Consider the following 12,134-nt stretch of genomic DNA (forward strand, 5'->3'; position numbering starts at 1 on the left):
GCATCTACGAAACACGTGTCTGATGTGGTGAGCTCTCCCTGCTGTTATTTTTCTGTATCCAGATTCCATGCACTTTGCTAATCATGCATGTATTTCTTGCTTAGTGGATAGTATTTGTATTATTTTTGGGATAGAGCATTATTGAGGAAGTTTTTGTTTTTTATGCAATTTGCACTTCATTATATATTCATTGGGTATATAGTTGAATTTGATATTAACTTACTTTTGAGGTTATGTAGAGTAGCTAACCTAATGGATTGTATTCTACTGTAAGCATTGATTTGTTTGTTTTTACCTATATGAATTTATTGGCTTAACAAAGAGAATTATATTTATTTAGTACATGTGGTTGTGAGACCCAGCACTTCATTGATATTAGTTGTTTGTATAGAATTTTTGTGTGTTTGGATTTAGCATAGGTGGAGTGATCCCCATTAATAGGCTTAATGGGTCCAATAATATCTGGGTCTGATGAATAGTTTAGAATTTTTAACTCTTTCAATTCCAGAATGCACAGCTTAAAAAGAGAATTGTTCCACAACCTTTTTTTGGTTTGAGGTCCACATTGTCAGAATAAACTACTCCCAAGGGCCACAATAAAACTTAAAGGAGTTGTCCCATCCGAGACAATTCTTTTCAGTATATGGCAGCCGGGATGAGCAACTGATCACCATGGTTCCCACTTTCAGTACCCCCGGCAAACAGTTGATTTTTCTAAGGGACACTTAGGTCAGCCAAGCATTTTCCCTGCAAAAGTCAGTGCAGGGGAAAACGTAGTATTACATGATAGTCATTCAGATGAATGGCTATCTTGTAGTATGGATCAAAGTCCACTAGAACAGAAGCAGTTATAGAACAGCTCTCCATTCCACTTCTTAGAGAAGGTCCTAAGCTGGGGACCCAACCTATGATGTTCAAATGCCCTAAAACTGCATGTAAACAGGCATTGTCTTCTTGGCCCAAACCCTGCAAAGGGATATTCCCATCGGAGACATTTATGGCATATCAAAAATACCATACATACCAGAAATATCTGAAAGGTGTAGATTCCACTTGCTGCCACCTTCTACATCATAAAAATGGGGTCCCTTTCTAGGCCATTCAGTGCTCCAGAGAGAAAGAGACTATGAAATCATGTGACTCTCTTCAGTGTAGAATATGGGATCTGCAGAATGTTCATAACTTCCATAAACTATAATGGAGATCCTCATGCTAAATAGGAGTCAAGAGCCCTCATTTTCTCTATATGACCACCGATTGATCCATTATTATTTGCTCGTATCTGTTCTTGCTATGTGTGCCATTCCTCTTCTCCCATAGGTTGTGCACCCCTGCTGCAAGAAATAATGCTATAACGGATCTCTCTCATTTAAATTGTATTTTATTTGAAATAATACATTTGTCTTTTCATCATCAGTTTCATCACATTTTTTTTTCAAATCTATTATTAATTGTAATTTTTTATATTCAGTAACAGAAAAAGAGTGAAGCAAGCAACATTGGATGTACTGGAAAAAAAAGAATTCTAATAAATAACCAAAAAAGTGAGCAATAAATGTTAGGTATCAAATGTATACCCTAAAATTTTACAAATATTATGTCAAGTAGATGTCCAAAGGACAACAAAAAGAAGAGTGGACAGCACAAACCTTTCAGTTAATACTGCTTATCTGCCTGTAAAAGAAGTGTCAGAAAAGCTGCTAAAATGGCAGGAAGAAGGAGGACTCCACAAGCTCTAAGATTAACTGAGCAGCTATATGGGTGGGTTAACTACTACAGTAAGCAATTGAATGTGGCCCATTTGCTCCATATAGAAATGAAGCGCCAACTGGTGTTATTACACCATGCTAACAGTTCCTTTAATCTGTAAAGTTGGTCTATTTTTTCGTACCACTGTTGGGTAGCATGAGGCGTTTGAAAATGCCAGTGTTTCAAAATTAATAGTTTGGCAGCTGTCAGCATCCAGGTCCCAAGGTCATGTCCCCTTGGTCTAAATTTGGGTTAGGGACCCAAACTAAAATCAATTCTAGTAAGAGACAGATGTCAATCAAGCATAGCTTTTTAATTACAAGTCTCACTTGACTCCAAAAGTGGGAGATCATAGGACATGAAAGTCACAAATCAGATAAGGTACCTGGGGCCAAATTACACCTCCAACAAACATATAAGGAGGATAGACGTGGTCTTTTAAGAAAGACCGGGGTGTTATACTATCTAGTCACACTTTTAACCCCTTAAGGACTGGGGTGCTTTGGTCCTAAAGGGCAAGACACTTTTTGGGGATTTTACCCATGTGGTGGTTTTACTTTTCTATTTTTTTTTCTTTAGCTACCAAAATTATTTTTGCTGCATTGATTTCCATGACATATACAACTATTTTTTAATATGTTTTTTTTCCTGTTTATAGCTATTTATTTTTAAAATTTCTATATTTATGCTAAAATAAAGCATAGGGATGGGTTCCTCATTTTTTTCAGACATTTAGATATAGAATTTGTATAGTTTTGAATTACAGTGCATATATGTTGACGCTTTTGGTTGGAATCGGCGGTGGCTCATTTTTTAATATATATATATATATATATATATATATATATATATATAAAATCGCTGGGTCAAATAGCAGAAGTAGCACTTCCACTTCTCTCTTTAGTAAATAGTGCTCATTAAGCCCTATGTAGCTTGGAAAGGAGAAGGCAGAATCGGTTAAAAATGCTCCTCCCTTCTCAGCACTGAGCCAATCAGGGGCAAGTCTGACTCACACCCCCTTCACACCCACTGCAGGCCGGCCGCTCTGAACTCCGGCTGCCGGGACAAGGTGAGTATATATATTTTTTTTATTTTAAGCCCTTCCCGACAATTCATCCCACACTTGCCGCAGCGCATTGCTTTCAATGGAGCCGGCTGTATTGCCGGCTCCATTGAATGCAATGCGCTGGACAGCTCCGGCCCGTTTCTAATGAAACGCGGCTAAGAGCAGACTTTCGGGCATTTTTCGGGCCCCGGTCACGCGATTTGCGGATGCGCATCCGTCATGCGATCCGCAAATCGCGTGAAAAAACGCCCTGTCTGACTAAGGCCTGTATGTGCGATGGTGCGCCAGCTCACATCCCCAGAGCAGAAGACGGATGACCAACGCAGCAACGCAGAGGATCCAGTAGGGTAAGTAATGTCCTCTTGCCGCAGGTAGGGTGAGATTCCGCAGCGGGCCCCCGCCCACAGAATCCGATCCGCCTGTGGACATGAGACCTAAAGCCCAGGACCAAGCACCTCAAATTTACAGCGCTTGGTCCTAAAGGATTAAAAGAGTTCTTTTGGATTCTAATGCAGCTAGAAAAGCCATGAGAGTGTCTGAGGATAAACATAATATCATTCCTTGTGAAATTATAATTAAATTTTGTCTCCCAAACCCGAATATAGATTGGTGTGTGATATGCATAGAAGTCAAATACCAACTTATAAAATCTCAAAAGTAATTTATTGAGCAGTTTTTGACATGACAATTAAAACAAATTGTTGTACTATCCATTTGTTTTCAAATTTTTTTACCCATAATTTACCACCATCAGAGGGTGTAGTCAAAAAGCTTGATCCAGTGCTATATCTAGTGTTCTATATTGAAATAACAATAGAAAATTTGAATAGGAAGGCATGAATGCACTAAACAATGATATGGAGCATGGGCCATACCATTTCAATTTTGTCTTAAGGCCCTTCAAAGACATAGAAAACAAAACCCAAAGTTGAAGAGTATGATGTGAGGAGTAGAAATCCACTTTCCACGTCTCTTTATGTCTTGTGAGACAACTGCTATGACTAAAGTAAGAAAAGCGTTAGCCCTGGACTGCACTGTTGAATGGCTTCATTCATGTATTGTAGCAGAAAGAAGTCACTTCAAGTATATTTCCCTTACTTCTGTCATAGCAACAGTCCATGACCATGAGAGACACGGAAAGCAGATTTCTGCTTCTCACATGTTAATCTTCAACATTGCAATTGGGTTTTACTCTCAATCTCCTACAGTGGCCACAACACAAAATATAAATCTATTTTTCAGGACCTTAAGAGACCTGGCCCCATACCATCATTTGTGATTGTTCTCAGTGAGATAAATCAAGTAATCTTGTAGATATAATTCCTTTTTAATAGTTAAAAAAAATACATGATGTTACAGCAAGTTTTTGGATCTTCTATCAGGCTAAAATGAAACTAGTTTGGATGGGGCACATATATAATATACAAATGCAGAGATGATACCCCTCTTGATTGAAATGTGAGACTGTTTTGCACTCAAAGCTTAAAACAACAGACAAACTGAGCTTAGAGATAAATACTTAATCAGTCCCCTGAGCTCAGGAATGTGACAGTTTAATGATGTGCCTTATCTGTCCTTCAACCTGCACATAGAAAGAGATGGTTTCTCTCACTGAGAACAATTACACTTTGCTCTACTGGCTAACACGGTACCAACCCCCCTTTTTTTTCGTTATACCATCATTTAGCATATGCATGCGCTCCTATTCAAGTTATTATTTCAGTATAGGACACCAGTATTGAGAAATAGCGCTGGGTCAGTCTTTTTGACTGCAATCTGTATAAGGGTACAATGTAGGTATCTTCAATCGCAATAACCCAACCATGTACAATAAATACAGCTTTCAAAAAGTAGATTTATCATTTACAGATTTGTAAGATTACAGTGAAAAAATAATTATAATAGTTTTCTTTAAAAAAAAAGAAATGGAAACTATGTCTTCAGTTCTTCCAGCAATACAATAATACATGCACAGAGGAACACAATAGAGTCATTGTGTTTCAGATACTCCATCTTGAAAGGAAATTAAAGTTTAAAGTATCTTAAATAGAAGAGAAATAGTTGACATTAGATACAATTTAATTCTCGGCAAGTTTAATGCAACTGTACTATTTGGCAATATCTTACTTAACAGAAGCATTATGATTATTACTTACTGTGAGAAATGCTATAAGCACAGATTACAGTAAATTTCTGTCACTTGGATCGGTTTACATGCATACTGAAATGTACAATAATTCTAGTAAATTACTTGGAAATGCTGCTTTATATAAATACAGAGAAGTGAGTCACAGTCACTGATATTGAACATTTGCACATTCTCCTAGTCTCAAAGCTGTAGTGATACGTGTATTAAGTCTTGAATTAAGTAGGTGGAACGCCACTCCATGCTGTGCATTCTATACATACAGTTCAAATAGAAATTTGTGGGTCGTTCAGGGTTTATATTAAGTACAATCTATAAAGGATTTCTAGTGACGCTTGTTACATATGTTAAACAGGAAATGTAAGTACAGTTCAACTAGGGAAGAATTTTGAAATAAAATTTGACCATTCTAGTTGAATCGGTTTGAATAAAATGGCAAACCACTTTTCTCAGTGTATCTCACCAGTGTTCGCATGGTCTACTGATAATATGAAGCTCAGCAGATTTTCATTCAGTGGCTTCCATAAGGTAAAAACAGATTCGGCATGCACAGTAGCATACTTGGGATCCATATAACAAAGATCCTGAATTCTATTTCACTGCAATTCAGTTGAACTATGCATACCATCATGGCAGTAAATGCATGCAGAGTCCACCATACAAAAGTTGCATCATGCTCTTTAGGATGCTGTATATAAGACTGAGTTATCTACTTAATTTAGTGCTTCTAGAAGAAGCCTTGATTTATGAGTTCCTTAGGTTGGGTTCAGATATATTGGTTGTGACCGGCCAGCTGTTTTATGTCTGAGCTGGACACAATTGATGACATTGTTGTGCACTTTGTGCATCAGTCCGCTGTCCATCATCAGAAATAGCCAGATACAAAATATGTTGTTATCCATACTTCTTGATTTGGCTTTTGGATAGGTCTGCAAAAGCAACGAATGTGCTGGTTGCCAGAAACATTCCATAGAAATCAATGGAATTAGGGAAAAAAACAACAGATGTCCAGACATATGAGAACAATGCCTTGCTCAGAACTAAGTGACCATATTACAATGAGGTCCAAACATGTGCATGAAGCTTTAGGTTATATACACATGACGCAAAATTTGCTGCAGAGTGTTCACAGTGGACATTCCACAGTAAGGGCGGATTCAGATGAGCGTAGTTTTCTCCCCTATACTACAGTGATAATCATGGAATATAACGAGACAAAACTAAACCACTGATCTCTATGAGATTTCAGTGGTTTCTTTTTCACCACCTCTTTTCCTGGCCGTGATTTGCTAAACTACGTGCGGGAAAAATCGGACGTTACTTATCTTCTTTCGGTTATTTTCTAACTCTTTTGCTCTGGTGCAGAGTTTGAACTGCTGGTGTAGTGGGAGGGATTCCCCTTGTTCAGGAGCAACTACCCTCCATGCTGCTGAGCGTAGTTACGCCTACAGCAGTCTGAATAAGCCCAAAAGGTGAACACACAGTGCCGTACGCGCAACTACGCTTGGCAGTACGGAGCGTACTTGTGCCTGAACAAGGGAGATTTTTCTCCTTCGCCGGCAGTTCAAACTCCGCGAAAGAGCGCAGGAGTTTGAGAAAAGACGCAGGAAGATAGGGGCTGCCTAATCTTCTCCACACAATGTATTCACACATGCAGGGAAGTTACGGCAGGTCTATACCTTCTTGGCCGTAGTATTCACGGCTGAGAAATCCCAGCAGTAAAAGCGAAACCACTGAACTCCCATTGAAACCAGTGGTTTCATTTTGTCCCCTTATATGACTGTAATTATCATAGCTGTATAAGGGGAGAAAAACATATCCATGTGGTTTTGCCCTAAATCAGTAACGTAAAATATAGGTTAAAATCCACACCATGTGATGTGGATTTTGACGTGGCTTTTGGTGCAGAATTTACCTTCTTGAAGTGGTGGAATCCACACCGCAAAGCCGCTGTTAAAATTGATATGCTGCAGGTGTAAAATTTGAAACGCTCATCCACTTTGCTGCTATTGTAAATGATTTTTTGTACAGAGTCCAGATGGAAAATCCAAAGCAAGTCAGTACCATGTGAACATGGCCTTAGGGTGGCTTTACATAGGACGACTATCATCCAATTAGTCGCTCAACGTACTCACTACTGTGAGTTGTTAACATAGGAACAACTGTTCCTTGTGTGCTTTTGAGTGATTGTTGTTACATTTTTGGTAGAAGAGAGAGAGACAAAAGAAAAACTGTGCTAGTCATTGAAAGAATGATTGCCTGTTTACAGCAGAGAATAAATGATCAAAGTAGAACTATTTTTTAGATTAGCTGAAACAATGTGACTAGCGACTAGTTGACAAATTATTTCTCGTCGACCTGTTAGTGTCCATGTTTACATGGAACAACTGAAGCTTTCATTTACTCTATCAAGCAACTATTCGGACGATAGTTGTCTCGTGTATAGCCAGCCTTAGGCAGGTTGGATTTTACCTGTCAGTTCTTGTTGATGCATGGTCCCAGAAGTGTGTCCTCTGACCATTATCTAATATCTATGACTGCTATGGTCAGTCAGACTTCACAGTTGACCAAATGGAAGAAAAGGCTCATTAGTGTATGTTACACATGTCAAAATGCTTAGGTATGAAGCTACTTTTGGACTTTAAGGGTTTGTCTGAGATGTTTAAAAAAGAAAACCTGTTTCCTAAGCCGTATACTCTCCTCTCCCACTGGGTCCAGCACTGCTGCTCTGGGTTTTCCACCATGATGTAATGTCTATGCCTGTCTACGAAACATCACAGACTGCTGCGGCCAATGACAGAGCCCGGAGCTTGAGCACTGAACTCCATGACTGGATGCCGCAGCCCTAGACATTCCAGACACAGGCTGACTGTAGCTTGTAAACAAACCCCGGGCACGAAGGACTGAGCAGCATTGCAGGAGATGCAGAGAGTTGTTAGAGGTGATTATTTTGTGGCTTGGAGACATGATTTAACCCTTTAGTGATGGCCCTATAGTGTTTTTACGTCCTGCAGCTGCAGGACATGTATGGAGGGAGATGGCGCACTGATCTCCCTCCATGCATCGCAGGTGTTAGTTGTTTCTTACAGCTGAAACCCACGGGCAACAGCCCCAAGAAGCCGCACGGCTGATCAGGGCTGTTAACACTTTCAATTCTGAGATGAGATCGCAGTGAGCCGTGCGGGTGTCATGGCAGCTGGGGGCTTTCTGAAAAGCCCCAGGGCTGTCTCGGCAGTATTCCTATCAAGCCATCCCCATTGAAATTGACATTTCCTGTTACTGACAGGGCTAGATATCCTGTCCTGCTGTAACCAGGAGCAAAAAGTTGAATAGAAGCATGGTGCTCCCATTGATTTCAAAGGGAGTGAAACTGGCACTCCCACTTCCTGCACTGACCGCTGATGACAACATCCAAACCAATGCACTGGACTGTGGTCCGGACAAGCAGCTAATTGACAGGGATTCTGTTCCCTCAGCTCTGTCTAGTTCTTCCCAGACACAAACACAAGTCTTTTTGCTGCTTGTATCTGCATATGCGTGGAATGAGTTGAGCACTTGCACAGACGTGGACAACGCTGAGGGAACTGCTGTGGAAGTGATTACATGCCCAAATCACATGACCACCTCCATCTTCACTCTTATGGATGGGGAGAGCATGGCATCCAAGGCTTACAGTGCATGGCATGGGTCCTTCAAAAAAAGAATGGGCTCAGTACTGTGATGCTATAGTGGTTCCTGGAATAAAACATAATCCTTTATGACATAGCAGTAATATTTTTATTAGAAAATGGCCAACCCTTTTAAGAATTAGTTAGTCAATATTCATAATCTTAAACATTCATGTAGAAGTGCATCTGTCAACCACTTTTCCACTTTTACTTATGGGGGCTTATGTCTCCATGTATACCCTTTGAACATTACCCAAGCCAAGTAGGAAGTAGATATTATTATAAGTGATTTATATTAATACAAGGCTTTCAATCAAAAACAGGGCAATTTTTTAAAATCTTGCATAAGTACGCGATCAGACCTCTAACGTGCATGTAACATCAAGAGTTCATATTCCAGAATTTCCCTTTTTTATTGTACCCTAATTTATTAACTACTCTTAAATTTATTTTATTAAGTCTCATTCGATTCTGCAAAGTCACTATTGTATATAATGGATGTAAACTGACTGGTGACTGTCTTAAAAGCCTGCAGGGGGAGCTAAAGCAACTTTTCAGTTTGTAACAGTTAACAAACGGCACTCACCAAATTTCAAAATTGTAGTGGAGTTCTAAAGTTCAGATGAAGCCAAAATAGATTTATGTTGCTTTTTTTTCTTACTGATTATACAGTACAGTTGTTTATCAAAGATGGAGGTACAAGACTTGAAAATGACAGAATTAGAGATGAGCGAGTATACTCGCTAAGGCTAACTACTCGAGCAAGTAGTGCCTTAGTCGAGTATCTGCCCGCTCGTGTCTAAAGATTTGGGTGCCGCGGCGGGCGGGGAGCAGCGGGGGAGAGCGGGGAGGAATGGAGGGGAGATCCCTCTTTCCCCCTTCCCCCCCCGCTCCCCCCTGCTCACCGCCACAACTCACCTGTCATCCACGCGAGCAGCCGAATCTTTAGACACGAGCGGGCAGATACTCAACTAAGGCACTACTCGCTCGAGTAGTTAGCCTTAGCGAGTATGCTCGCTCATCTCTAGACAGAATAAACTTTACAGCCTCGTGTGGGGCATAGTGTTAACACAGTAGAAATGCAGTCCAAAGCTCTCGCTCACAACCTGAAGTTTGCGAATTCATTCCCCACATGGTTCAGGTAGCCAGCTCAAGGTTGACTCAACCTTCCATCCTTCTGAGGTCAGTAAAATGAGTACCCAGCTTGGGGGGGGGGGGGGGGTAATAAATAAATTACTTGAAAGTGCTGCAGAATAAGTTGTCATTATATAAATAACTAAATTTATTTTTATTTAACTGATCTCAACTGTATATCACCAGATAGCACTCCCTGAAGTATACAGTACAGTTGTCCACTGTGGGTTGTGAAATCACTTTCCTACTAAAACATAAAGATATCATACAGAAAAATGAGAGCTGGTCTGCGCATGCGCAGAAGACCTGTGCGGCGCGAGCACGCCGGAGTGGCCCCATTCAAGAGAACAGAAGACCAGACAGCGCAAGCGCATCTAATCGAGGGAGAAGGCAGCTTTAGTCGGCGCCATGGAGATAGGGACGCCAGCACCGGAGGGGGTAAGTGTATAACTTCTGTATGGCTCATATTTAATGCACGATGTATATTACAAAGTGCATTAATATGGCCATACAGAAGTGCTTAACCCCACTTGCTGCCGCGGGACAACCCCTTTAATAAGTGACTTTAATAAAGATCCCATACAATGTGTTTCTACTTTTAGTTACTTACCTACATTTTACATGTTTTTGAGTGAAATCGATTTTTCTGCTTTTAAGCAAAGTGTTCAACATTCAAAGACTTGAATCTCATTGTTTTAGTGTTTGAAGACAGAAATGTTGACAGGAGACACCTGTGTTCAGAAACAGGACGTCTGGTTATCTTTAGAGTGACAGGGAAGACATCAAATAATCACTCAGATCAGTAGAATTTTAGAAGTAGCTCAAATATATCCTATCTGATCATAGCGAAGTTGAAGTTTGCTGAGTATGACCAACATCTACCACATAGTATAATTGTGTTATTGACTTATGAATAGCATATGTAAGGAAAAGGTAGGGTTTAAATAGTATTGAAAATTGACATACAATATATACATTTTGGAAACAAAAGGGTTGTAAGTACCCGATTTGTGAATTTTGTCAAGATCATATAAAAACACTACTGATATACAACCCTAATTTCAGATATTGGGACAATATGTAGAATGTAAATAACTGTAAAGAAAAAAGAAAAATATCTAAGTCTCGACTTCTGATGTGTTCTATTGTGAATAAAATAAAGTTATATGAGATCTTGAAATCATTTCAACCTTTTTTTCTTAACATTTATTTACATTTTACACAGTGTCCTAACTTTCTTAGAATTGGAATTGAATTAAGCCATCTTTTTAACTATTGTTTAAATTGTGAAAGAGGGCAAATCCCCTAAAATACATCTTCTGTCATTTAAGGCCCAATGCCCATGGCCGTATTTGCACTGTGGGATCGGGAGATAGCATTTGCCTTCAGATCCCACAGAAAATACTGCCCATAGGACATGCTAGGCAAAACACTTTTCCATGCCCACGAGCGGAAATCAACTGCAATTTTCTGCTCACGGGGAAAAATCGCAGCATGTACTATTCTAGTGCGAAGCTCGCATGGATGGCTTCCATAGCAGTCAATGGAATCTGTCTGTTGCGCTGTGAGTCGCAGCAGATCCGTGTCATCGTCGTCACGACTTTCTGCACTGCGCATGTGGTGGGCGCACCAGCCGGCACATCCGTAGAGCAGAGAGAAGACAAGACAGGTACATGGGGGTCACTGCTGGAGCACAGGGTCTGATTCCGTTGCGAGATTTTGCAGTCGATATCCAACCCGGCCGTGGGCATTCGGCCTAAAAGTGAGAAAAGATCGCAATGGTGAAGTCTTCCTATCCTTCTAAGGGACATGTACTTTGTAAAGAGCCAAAGTCCTTAAAGATTTACATTATGGACCCACCCTGCATGCTACTATATATTCTGACTACTGATGGAGTATTTGAAATCTGTCATTAAAAAATATATGTGATTTTGTATATTTCCTAAGCAAACCTACAGTATGGGCCATAAGCAAAGAACATTGTATTATGGATGTAAAATGCAGTCATAGAATCATAGAATGTTAAAGTTGCAAGGGACCTCCAGGGTCATCGGGTCCAACCCCCTGCTCAGTGCACTCATATGCTAGAAGTCTAATAAAGGATGTTTCAATTCAAATATAGTATCAAAGATTTCTAATAAATGGCACTTAAAAATAGTTAAAGTAATCTAAAGGAGCAGGATCCAATAAGGTGTAGAAGAACAGGACAGGTGCTTGAATTGTACCATATGAAGGATGTTTGCGACACGTCTGTGGTGCCCGGGAGTAGGAGGGACAAATGAGGAGCTGAGGTGCAGGTCACTTGTTACACTGCTGGATGTTTTTCCCTCATAATGAACATTTTTAGTGTGTAACTCCACTATCAAGTCAG

This window comes from Eleutherodactylus coqui, chromosome 1 (genome assembly GCF_035609145.1).
Source record: "Eleutherodactylus coqui strain aEleCoq1 chromosome 1, aEleCoq1.hap1, whole genome shotgun sequence".
NCBI classification, from domain to species: domain Eukaryota; kingdom Metazoa; phylum Chordata; class Amphibia; order Anura; family Eleutherodactylidae; genus Eleutherodactylus; species Eleutherodactylus coqui.